At 34.8% G+C, this 12500-nt stretch overlaps 1 protein-coding gene across 3 annotated transcripts in view; it reads left to right on the top strand.

Annotated features, from left to right (window-relative positions):
* LOC137641459 (uncharacterized) overlaps window positions 1–12500 on the top strand; it is a 256984-nt gene that overhangs the window by 141394 nt on the left and 103090 nt on the right. Inside the window, exon 1 of one of the 3 annotated variants that reach the window (XM_068374034.1) lies at window positions 11653–12180. The exons of the other annotated variants lie outside the window; for them this stretch is intronic. The gene's annotated coding sequence lies outside the window, so the exon portion shown is untranslated. Of the gene's footprint in view, window positions 1–11652; window positions 12181–12500 lie in introns of those variants that run through there. 3 annotated transcript variants of the gene reach the window in all.

Here is a 12500-nt window from a genome sequence, read left to right as displayed (position 1 = left end):
AAGCTGTTGACCAAGAAACACAAAACGAGCGAAAACACAACCTTCTTCCAACTTCGTTGGAGGAGGTAATAAGTTTGATGGCAAGTGGAGGACATATTTGTATTTCTTGAGAAGCTACCGATATGCAAACACGCTTTGTGACTAGTTTTTTATATATATATAAAAAAAAAACACTATTTTGTCTTGCCCAAGTCTAATTCCTTAAATAACGATGCAGGAAATGTCGGAAACGGATGCTGTAAGAAGATCTGTGAGGGGAAGAATAAATTTGTCTTGTCATTCCCTTCCGAGGATGAGGGGTTTTTCTCTGTCCCCTCTTTGACAAGCGTCATTCGTCACCCGGTGATACTCGGTCAAGGTCACTGTCAGTTTAGTATAACTTTCCTTCAAACCTGAATTTGCTGCATTTCTTTACTTTTGCATATGTTTCCTATCACCTTTTCCTGGCGAACACTTTCAAAATCACTCGCTAGGTTCTATCTGATTTGACTTCAAAGTCCCTAATCGGCACTGTATCATTTGTAATTATTTAGGTACAGTCAACTCGGCACTGCGAGTACAGTACGGCATGCTATGCTAATGATTACAAGCTACCCAGTAAATAAAATTCCCTATTAATTTCAATACCCCCGGCAGATCGTTATTATATTGGTTATTGCCATTACAACTATAATTTCTACATGCTTACCGTAATGTTATGTTCCTACGCCTGTAATGCAAATGTCATCTTCAGAAGTTTATGACGCTTCAATTATAATTTACTACTTTTGATTCGGGTTCGACCTGATAGCCATTAGTCAGGTGAATTAATTTTCACTATTCGATGTTAGTTCACCAAACGTTTAACTGGGCTCCACAAGGCACTAGAAGAGTTAGAAGATTCAGGCCTACATGGTTGAGGACTTTGAAGCTTGAAGCTGGATATGATGAATGGAGAATTATTGATTTTAAAGCTCAAGATTGAGACGACTGGCGAAATCTAATCGAGGCCCTTTGCGTCAATAGGCGTAGGAGGAGATAATGATGATGATGGTGATTCGATATTGTGATACAATGGAAAATATTTCTTTTTTTATTGCATTCAATATTTAGATATCCACGCACACTTTAAAGCTCTTGATCAAAGTTGCTTATTTTTTAAATACAGGTTAGATATGACAAGCAGCAATGACATTAGTCAGCTGAGGTCATCGGGCTTTTATATAAACAAAATTGATAGATTATTTGGACTGCTCGTTACGATACTGATATTTTCACAAATGCATTACGGGGAATTAATGGCGCTGATTTCAGTTCACTTGCTCTTTCGGATCTATGTTATCATTGTCGTGCCTAATTAGAGCAAATACATTTACTGCTTTCTAAATTTTCATTGTAAATGAAACAAAGTTGCAGCGCAGATCACCACACTTTTTCGTTTTCGTGTTTTCTTAGTTTTTCATTGGTTTTTAATTACCCCGTGTGCTTTTCAGGTGTAACACTGTAGGTAGGAGGCTGGCCAGGGCACCAGCCACCCATTGAGATACTACCGCTAGAGAGTTACGGGGTCCTTTGACTGGCCAGATAGTACTACATTGGATCCTCCATTTGGTTACGGTTCACTTTTCTTTTGCCTATACATACACCGAATAGTCTGCCACATTCTGTACAGATTCTCCTCTTTCCTCATACACCTGGCAACAACTGAGATTACCAAACAATTCTTCTTTACCAAAGGGGTTAACTACTGCACTGTAACTGTTCAGTGGCTACTTTCCTCTTGCTAAGGGTAGAAGAGACTCTTTAGCTATGTTGAGCAGCTCTTCTAGGAAAAGGACACTCCAAATTCAAGCCATTGTACTCTAGTCTTGGGTAGTGCCATAGCCTCTGTACCATGGTCTTCCACTGACTTGGGTTAGAGTTCTCTTGCTTGAGGGTACACTCGAGCACACTATTCTATCTAATTTCTCTTCCTCGAAAAGCAGGATGGTGTAAGCCCAGGTGCTCTAACAGGGAAAACAGCTCAGTGAGAAAAGGAAACAAGGAAAAATAAAATATTTTAAGAACAGTGGCAACATTAAAATTAATATTTCTTATATAAACTATAAAAACTTTAACAAAACAAGAGGAAGAGAAATTAGATAGAATAGTGTGCCCTAGTGTACCCTCAAGCAAGAGAACTCTAACCCAAGATAGTGGAAGCCCATGGTACAGAGGCTATGGCACTACCCAAGACTGGAGAACAATGGTTTGATTTTGGAGTGCAGTGCAGTACGTATATTGCTTAAAAAATCAGGCAATGACTAATTATAGAATCAAGCCTGTGATTTAAACTAGCCTGGTCTAAGTATTTAGCTATTTATGTTATGTCTGAGAAGTATGGCTCGTGTATCTCGATTGGGTAGGGTTAGGAATGAAGTAGCGAGGGTGAGAACTGGTGTGAGAAATGAACTAGCAGCTAGAGTGGATATAAATGTCTTGAGATGGTTTGGCCATGAAGAGAGGATGGAAAATGGCCGTCTGCTAAAGAAGGTGGTGAATGCAAGAGTTGATGGGAGAAGTGCAAGAGGAAGGCCAGGGTTTGGTTGGACGGGTGGAGTGAATAAAGGCCGAGGTGACAGGATAGATGTGAGAGACGCAAAAGAACCTGCTAGAAATAGGAATGAATGGCGAGCGATTGTGACGCAATTCCGATCAAGTTAAGATAGGCCCTGCTTCTACTTCGGGACCGCGGAGGTAGCGGAAGTAGGTGAGTCCGCATATGAAGTTTCATCTGTGGTGGAAAACGAGGGAGAGTGGGCTGTTACACCCTAGCAGTACCAGCCAAACTCTTCTGAGTCCCTCGTCAGGCTGGGAGGAACGATGAGAAGAAATAATCCCCTTTTGATTCTTTTTTATGTCGACTAACTCCCAAAATTGGGGAAAGTGCCATAGTAGATAGATGTTATTGGATGTTAAAGAGTTATCAAGATTAAATGGATCTCGTCTGTTTAGGCCTCTTTGAGATCATCTTTTAATTCATGGTTTAGATTTTATGATTTATGGGAATTCAATTACTCCGATAGAAATATGTCCCATCTTGAACGGTAGCTGTTCACTTCTGTAGAAATGTCTACATGTCAGTAGCAATAGAATTTTCCGTCATTAGAGTATTTTTACAAGAAATTTTATTTTGAAGCTTGCCAAATCGCTGTATTGCAAGCAAATTGCAATATATGGCCATTTCCTATGTTGTTTGGTACTTAGCAAGGGATACCGCACAATATGGACGAATTTCAAGAGAAAGATGAAAATTTTGTGGCCTAATGTATGTGGTCAGAGAGAGAGAGAGAGAGAGAGAGAGAGAGAGAGAGAGAGAGAGAGAGAGAGAGAGAGAGAAAATCCTCATTGTTAGAGATGTCGTTTACTTTGAATTTTACTTTTTTAACTCTTGTTTGCGAAATTTTCGATTTCTTTCGATAGACATGTCCTAGAAATTTATGAAGTTACAAGTAACATAGTTTAGCTGAAAGTTGACAAAAACATTTCATTAGCCACTTGGATTTACAAACACTTATCACTTCCTTTATCAATTTATTGTCATTATTATTATTAGCTTTTGTTTTGTTTTACCTTATACATGGCATACCATTGTTAATAGTCTGAAAGTGTTTCTATCTATATAAACTTTCAAAAAAAGTATAACTTTTTAATCTTCATTTGGAAACAACATATTTTCCATTATCAATCTCTACTTAGTGAAAACATATATTTTTACTGATTTATAATTAATATATATTTCTCGTTGTTCCGTTACTCTCTTTTATTACTTCGAGAAAATATTTATTTCCTTCTAGCAAGTAAGATTACTTCCTATTAAAAGTACGTATATTATATATTTTTCTACTCTCTTTTATTACTTCGAGAAAATATTTATTTCCTTCTAGCAAGTAAGATTACTTCCTATTAAAAGTATATTATATATTTTTCTACTCTCTTTTATTACTTCGAGAAAATATTTATTTCCTTCTAGCAAGTAAGATTACTTCCTATTAAAAGTATATTATATATTTTTCTACTCTCTTTTATTACTTCGAGAAAATATTTATTTCCTTCTAGCAAGTAAGATTACTTCCTATTAAAAGTATATTATATATTTTTCCCAAGCATTGCTTTTTCATAACTCCTAATATTTTAAATCAAATTGATTACTCTGTTAAACCTTTAGGTTTTCGATCCAATTTTAGATGAGATTTGTTGACATTTTCATTACCTTACGTACGTGTTAAATCATTTAATGTTTTCATGCATACATTAGTGTATTCATAATTACGCCAATTTAGTAAATATGATTTGTATTCCGTCTAAGTTCTCTTGGCACCTCTTATCATTCATAATCTGGCATAAATGTTCGTATGTTACATGTTCTTTTTTCATTCCTCCTCAGTTATGTTTCGTTTTTTTATTCAGTTTGTTTGTGGATACTTTTTTTAATTCAGTCAAATTCATGAATGTGACAATTCATGCAGGAAGTCCCTATATAATTTTAACGACCTCATGCATCCCAGGGGGAAAAATGACGGCCCCTGGATTATCCAGAGGGGAACCAATATGACCCTATTGAAAAGCAAAAGTTTGTAAATAAAACTGTGGTCATACCACACTTTACTTTGCTCTTACTAATACTTAACTTTCCAAACTATTCCTTGCCATTGTTAGTGAGCTAACTGCCACCATTCTTCTTCACCTAACCTTTCCTATCAATTAAAAAAAGGTCATCGTAAACAGAAGTATCTTTGCTTCCGCCAAGAATCTTTCGATTGTGTTGTCTCAAATGCCAACGTTTCGTCATCATTGTATAGTGGCCGTAGACTGGGTGGGCTGTGTGGGCGGGAGGTTGCGATGTATGCCAGATCACTTGAGGCCTTCCGAGGACGGCTGAGGGAGCTGGCAGCAGATCCTGTCCCCTTCTTCAGTGCCTAATCCAATTATCGCTTACTCCTTTTGGTTCCTATGCTCAGGATGATGCTCCCACGTGGAGATGTTGTCATCTCTCTTGCTTCCTTTGCTCAGGATGGTGATCCCACGTGGAGATGTTGTCATCCTTCTCTCTCTCTCTCTCTCTCTCTCTCTCTCTCTCTCTCTCTGCTTCAGTTTTAATTTCGGTGACCTATTGGAAACGTTCCTGCCTGGTCATTTACCGGACTGCGGTTCGAGTCACGCTCAAGCTTGATAGTTTCTTTGGTGTCTGTAGCCACACCAACCTTTTGAGCTAAGGATGGGGGTGTTTTGAGGAGCCTATGGGTCTACCTGTTGAGTTATCAGCAGCCATTCCCTGGCACTCCCTGGTTTGAACTTGTGTGTAGAGGGGGCTTGGGCGCAGATCACTTGTACATAAAGGTCAGTCTCTAGGGTATTGTCCTGCTTGATAGGGCAATGCCACTGTCCCTTGCCTCTGCCATTCACGAGTAACCTTTAAACTTTTATGAGATGTGCAGTATGAGTCTAATGCTGTCTGCGTCATCGCAAAGCAGCTAATTGCGTTGGGCGAAACGCATCGAGCGAAAGGGGACAATAGTTTAATGGAAATCCGAGGTCAAAGTCTAAAGGTCTCGGCCATGAAAGGTGAAATCAAGGTCAGGAACTGTGCATTATTATTATTATTATTATTATTATTATTATTATTATTATTATTATTATTATTATTATTATTATCTAAGCTACATTCCTAGTTGGAAAAGCAAGATGCTATAAGCCCAAGGGCTCCAACAGGGAAAAATAGCCCAGTGAGGAAAGGAAATAAGGAAATAAATAAACTATATAAGAAGTAATGAACAATTAAAATAAAATATTTAAAAAACACTAACAACATTAAAACAGATATTTCAGATATAAACTATAGAAAAGACTTATACCAGCCTGTTCAACATAAAAACATTTGCTGCAAGTTTGAACTTTTGAAGTTTTACGGTTTCAACTACCCTATTAGGAAGATCATTCCACAAATTGGTCACAGTTGGAATAAAACTTCTAGAGTGCTGTGCACTATTGAGCCTTATGATGGATAAGGCCTGACTATTAACTAACAGAGTATAGTGCCAGAAACTTAGAATATAAATTATATGAATATATTATGAAGTGTATGTATATATATATATATATATATATATATATATATATATATATATATATATATATATATATATATATATATATATATATATATATATATATATATTATATAAGTTGTAAGAATTGTAAATGTGTATTTCCTAATAAAAGATAAAGAAAAAAGAATTCACCAGTACATCTTGCAAAGACCTAGACAAAGGCTCTCCAATTCATTCTTTCACCATACAGTCATCTGTGCCTATCCTAGGCTAAGAGACCGGAGTCTGGTATCTAGTCCGTCTTCTACCATTATTTGATATCGCTATTTTATCATATATAATTAATCATATTTTTCTTTTGTTACTTTGTTTCTAGTGTTTTCTATATTTTTACATTTTTGCTGTTTGAATTGGAATGTTTGCCCGCGTCTGTGTCTCTCCCTGTCTTTGCAACTGTAATGACAGTGAGACGAGTATTGTTTCTTCTCAGGTATGTTCATAAAATATACCAAATCTTATGTTATTAGCTCTCTGGTCTTCTGTCAAATCTAGGCCACTGTATTTATCTTACCTTACGTAATTTTCATCAATTAATCTCTTATATCGATTAGGCCTATCGTAGGCTTACGTGTATGGCATTATGTTCCTTTGATTAATTTACCAATTCACGGTTGTTGCAGTTACTATTGCCCCCTTATTTGAACAATATTGTTGGTTAATTGTCATTTGGCTTATAGATTGGAAAAAAATGGCAATAGTAACAACACTTTTCACGCTTAACTAGACTAAGAGCTATTACAAAATATGAAGAGAGTAAAATTATAGCAATACGTATTTCCCTTAATTCGTCAAAATAGAAAACCAATAGAATCGCTAGGGAAAGAAAACGTTGGGATAGCAGTAATTCAAAGGTAAACTCGTACAAACCAGTGCCGATCCATATGCGTTGTTTGAATGTAATTATTATTATTATTATTATTATTATTATTATTATTATTATTATTATTATTATTATTATTATTATTATTATTAGCTAAGGTACAACCCTTGTGAAAAAGCAAGATGCTATAAGCCCAAGGTCTCCAACAGGGAAAATAGCCTAGTGAGGAAAGGAAATAAGAAAATAAACAATATAAGAAGTAATGAAATGACATGTTTTTCCTTTTTTTACGTGAGCATGCACTTAAGAACCTTTTTAAATTACCGAGTAAGATTGTCTGAGCACTTCGGTGTATTTAGATTGATCATATAGTTTCAAGTCATTTTTATTTTATTTCATAAAGTTTTAGTGTTCCTTTTAAATATTTATCAAACTATATTTTAACTTACACAATGTATCTATTTTGATCTAGTTTTGATGATGGAAATATATTTTCCGAAAGCTTAGCAATAACCATGTATATAATAATAACTCTGGTACAATTATTCTTATATATATATATATATATATATATATATATATATATATATATATATATATATATATATGTGTGTGTGTGTGTGTGTGTGTGTGTATATATATATATATATATATATATATATATATATATATATATATATATATATATATATATATATATATATATGTGTGTGTGTGTGTGTGTGTGTGTGTGTATATATATATATATATATATATGTGTGTGTGTGTGTGTGTGTGTGTATATATATATATATATATATATATATATATATATATATATATCATCCGTTACTAGTCAACTGCAGTGTGTGTGTGTCAAACATGCAAACTTTGATCTGGCGAATACTAAAAAAAAAAAAAAAAAAAAAAAAAAAAAAAAAAAAAAAAAAAAAAATCAGGTACCTATTCTTATCTAATATCTAATATCTTATCTAATGAGTAGATTGAGAAATGAGATATCCATTTGCACATTTACCTTTCGACAGGTGTGTAAGTTAGACTCAGTTCTCAACTGCTGTTCTCGTCTAAACATAGATCTAAAAAAAAGAGAGAGAGAGAAAAAAAAAGCTAAAGCTAAAAGAATGTGGGGAACAAATTTTGAGAATGAAGTAACTTCTAAATACCAAAATTACAGAATTACTTTATTTATTTTATGCACCCTCAATAAAAAAAATAGTAAGGAACTTTATATAGTCCATTCCTGGGAATTAATATTATTATTAATATTTTTATTATTATTATTATTATTATTATTATTATTATTATTATTATTTTAATGATATTATCATTATTATTATTTCATTGTTTTTATTGTTATTATTATTGTTGCTATTATTATTATAATTATTTTATTATTATTTTACTTGCTAAGCTACAACCCTAGATGCAAAAGCAGGATGCTATGAGCCCAGGTGCTCCAACAGGGGAAATATCCCAGTGAAGAAAAGAAACAAGGAAAAATTGAATATTTTAAGAACAGTAACATTAAAATAAATATTTCTTATGTAAACTATAAAAACTTTAACATAAAAGGAAGAGAAATTAAATAGAATAGAGTGCCCGAGTGTACCCTCAAGCAAGAGAACTCTAACCCAAGACAGTGGAAAACCATAGTACTGAGGTTATAACGCTACCCAAGACTAGAGAACAGTGGATTGATTTTGGAGTGTCCTCCTCCTAGAAGAGCTGCCACCATAGCTAAAGAGTATGAAAGAAGAAAGTGAAGACGACTATAATTAATTATCTATTGTGTTTTACAGGGAATATGTGAATGCATAGGATGATAGACAGTGGAAAATTGTATACACTGAGAGACTGAGTGACTGTGTCAGAGGTAAAATATAGTTTTTAAATTTTTGTCCAGTAGTTTAAGATGAGAATCAGATGCCGATATGAGTCTATGTCGACACCAACAAGAAATTATGTAATTATGACATTTATAGATAATATTGATAGAAACGTCACTTTCTGAGCGATATCATCACTAATCTTTGAAAAACCAAGATAATGTCTCTTGTTTGCGGGTATATTTGGGCACACTATTCTATCTTATTTCTCTTCCTCTTTTTTTTTTTTTGAAGTTTTATTAGTTTATATGTTTTAGATTTATTTTAATGTTGTTACTGTTCTTGAAACATTGTGTTTTAATTGTTAATTACTTCTCTTGTAGTTTATTTCCTTATTTACTTTCCTCACTGGGCTTATTTTCCCTGTTGGAGCCCTTGGGCTTATAGCATCTTGCTTTTCCAGCTACGTTTGTAACTTAGCAAGAAATAATAAGAATAATAATGATAATAATAATAATAATAATAATAATAATAATGATGATGATGATGATACTCTCTCTCTCTCTCTCTCTCTCTCTCTCTCTCTCTCTCTCTCTCTCTCTCTCTCTCTCTCTCTCTCTCTCTCTCTCCGATTCAAGCTGTAACTTCCACATTATCAGCAACATAACTCTTTAGAATTAACATTTCATCACAATACATACATAAGATCCTCAACCTACAAACATTCGGCTTACAAACATTCGACATACAAACATTCGGCTTACAAACATTCGACATACAAACATTCGGCTTACAAACATTCGACATACAAACATTCGGCTTACAAACATTAGACTTAAAACATTCGACTTACAACTAATCGGAGATACAGACACAAATCCAACGGAAAATAACAAAGATAAGATAAATGTAATAACATAATATTATATCATTCAATACTGTAAGAAAAACCTTTTCAGTGACCTTATATTTATTTCATATTAAAACGTTGTTACTTTTTTTAGAATGATTTATTGTTAATTTATTCTCATCATTTATTAATTTCCTTATTTCCTTTCCTCACTGAGCTATATTTCCCTATTGGAGCCCTTGGGCTTATAGCATCTTGCTTTTCCAAGTAGGGTTGTAGCTTGGCTAATAATAATAATAATAATAATAATAATAATAATAATAAACGGCACTCTTTGTTGACTTTTGTAATTGGAAATGGTAGACATGGGAGTCAGGTTAGGCCTACCCTAGGTCAAAAAATTTAACAAAATTTGATTACAAACAGATTCTTGGGATCTATTAGTTTTTAAATTGAGGACATTGTGTACACCAAATATTAATATCAGAAGACGTGCCATTCTGAATCTTTAATTTGCAACGTACGATTTCTAGTCATCATTCGTTACCAAAATGTTACCACATTTCATTATTAAGTTCGAAAGGGTTAAAACTTGACTTGGTAGTCAGTGACATACATATGATTTCAATATGATGTCCCGACTCCCGCTCAAACTCGTTAATTCCTTTAGTGTTTACAACCTTACCATCCTTGTGAGCTAAGGATGGGGGGGGGGGTTGGGGGAGTCGCCATTGCCTGGCCCTCCCTGCTCCTAGCTTATGTGGAGAGGGGGCTTGGGCGCTGATCATATGATATATGGTCAGTCTCTAGGGCATTGTCCTGCTTGATAGGGCAATGGCACTAATATTTTAAACCTTAAGAAGATATGAATCTGTTAGTACCACTATTATAGTCCGCGCATATATGGAGAACTCCTTTTCAATCAAAATAGCTTTCTGGTAGTATCGAATCGTGTATTTTCTTTTAACTAGTTTCTAGAAAGTAAGATTGGGGTTTATAGCGTTTATCGATTACTAAAAATCAAGCAGGGTTCTTAACGTATGATGAACTTTAAGGGAAGCATATGAAAGGATGGAGTAAGAGTTGTATTCAAGTAACAGAGACAGAAGGTATGGTATAGCCTAGGGCAAGGTCTATATAGACCTTGGCCTAGGGTTTGGAAGGGAAGCCACTCCATTGGGTCATTAAGGCTCGATATCTGATACGTTCCAACCGCCACAGGCCGAGGCGTGGATACTGACACTCATTGTTTGGAGTGTGATCTTCAAGAAGGGGAGAAGCTGGGCATTCCAGCCACTTGAAAAAATATCCTGCATTCATGAGTGGCCTTAAAACCTTTCAATGGAGGATTAAAGGGAATTGTGACCTGATTTTACTCGATCAATGTATTTGGAGGGTATGTGTACAAATTTTTAAAATTCTTATTCGTCTTAATAAACATTAAAAAAAATATTACAACAGGAGATTTTATCCCGAATCATATTCAGTGTTTATGCAATTGTTTTGTTAATTTCCTTCAGCAATGACATCGGAGGATGTCTAGAGCTGTTTGCAGTCACAATTTTGTACACATACGTTTATGATATCGAGGATACGAATGAGAAATTAATCAATGCGTTTATTAACGTTAAGAAATTGGTATGTTTACCCAATTTTCCCAAAATAAATGAATTTATATCACTTGCAGAAATACTAAGAAGTATTGGTGAAATTGAAATAAATATGAATATTAATCTGGGCTGTGCTGTCTTCCAATTCTCGGAAAAAAATGTAACGTTAAAAAAGGCATCTTTACGTGTTTATTTTTTTCCTTAATCAAGTCGATATAAGGAGGACTATCAATAAAGAGGACTGTTGTAGCTCGTTCCTTAATGACACATTTACTAAATATACAAAACATGGCTGTGAGATCAATAAAGTGTCGTACAATTGGGAAAGAATTATCATCTGTGTGTGTTATTTGAGTTGCGCGGGCTGCTTAAAACGAGAATACGTTTGGGCTACGTGTTACCCTGGGTTTGCCCACGCGGGCCGCGGCTGGCTCACTCTAGGTTTGCCGCTCTTAGGTTAGGACCGTATTTTACAACCAAAGTGACGTCAAAGTCCGTTATGTAGACATCAATTACAATCGCTGATGCAAGGTCTAGAGAGCGTGGGCGGATTTCTAACGGTCGTTTTCTGTAGCCTACGTTTAATTCTTAAACAGCTGAGTCAACACAGCTGGTACAGAAAATTTCGAGTGATTTGTGTGAAGATACAGTCCGAACGATGGTTTTAAATTGCGCCAGTTAGAAATAGAGCACTGCAGATCAGAGATGTAAAAATGGAACGTATTTTGACATTAGTGTTGTGTGTAGATATGGTGAATTAATACGAAGTGCTTACAGTTCGGATTGTCATAAGGTGCGCAGAAAGTACCGAAAAGACGCTTCAATTATGATCCTCCTAGTAGTGCATACATTGCACCGCTTAACGACTGGCTAAATCAAGGCTCTCGAGAAGAAATTATATACCTGTGGTAATGTGGCCCGATTTTCCGAATGTATCTGCTAAAGAGTGAGTATAAAAACAGGAGTCTTGAATATTACGCAATTAGCTACCAAACGTATGATAGATTTTAAACACCGTTCGAATATTACGCAATTAGCTGCCAATCATATGATAGAGTTACCGTTGCAGCATTATTTTGAAATGTAATTCTAATAGTGAGGTCTTTTCCATCATGAGGCTCAATACTATACAGTATTCTAGAAGTTTTATTCCAACTATGACCAAGTTGTGGAATAATCTTCATAGTAGGGTAGTTGAATCGGTAGAACTTCAGTAGTTCAAACTTGCAGCAAATGCTTTTTTTATGTTGAACAGGCTGATGTAAG

Source organism: Palaemon carinicauda, chromosome 5 (genome assembly GCF_036898095.1).
Source record: "Palaemon carinicauda isolate YSFRI2023 chromosome 5, ASM3689809v2, whole genome shotgun sequence".
In the NCBI taxonomy this organism is placed as follows: Eukaryota; Metazoa; Arthropoda; class Malacostraca; order Decapoda; family Palaemonidae; genus Palaemon; species Palaemon carinicauda.
This window is presented reverse-complemented; position numbering and strand designations above follow the sequence as displayed.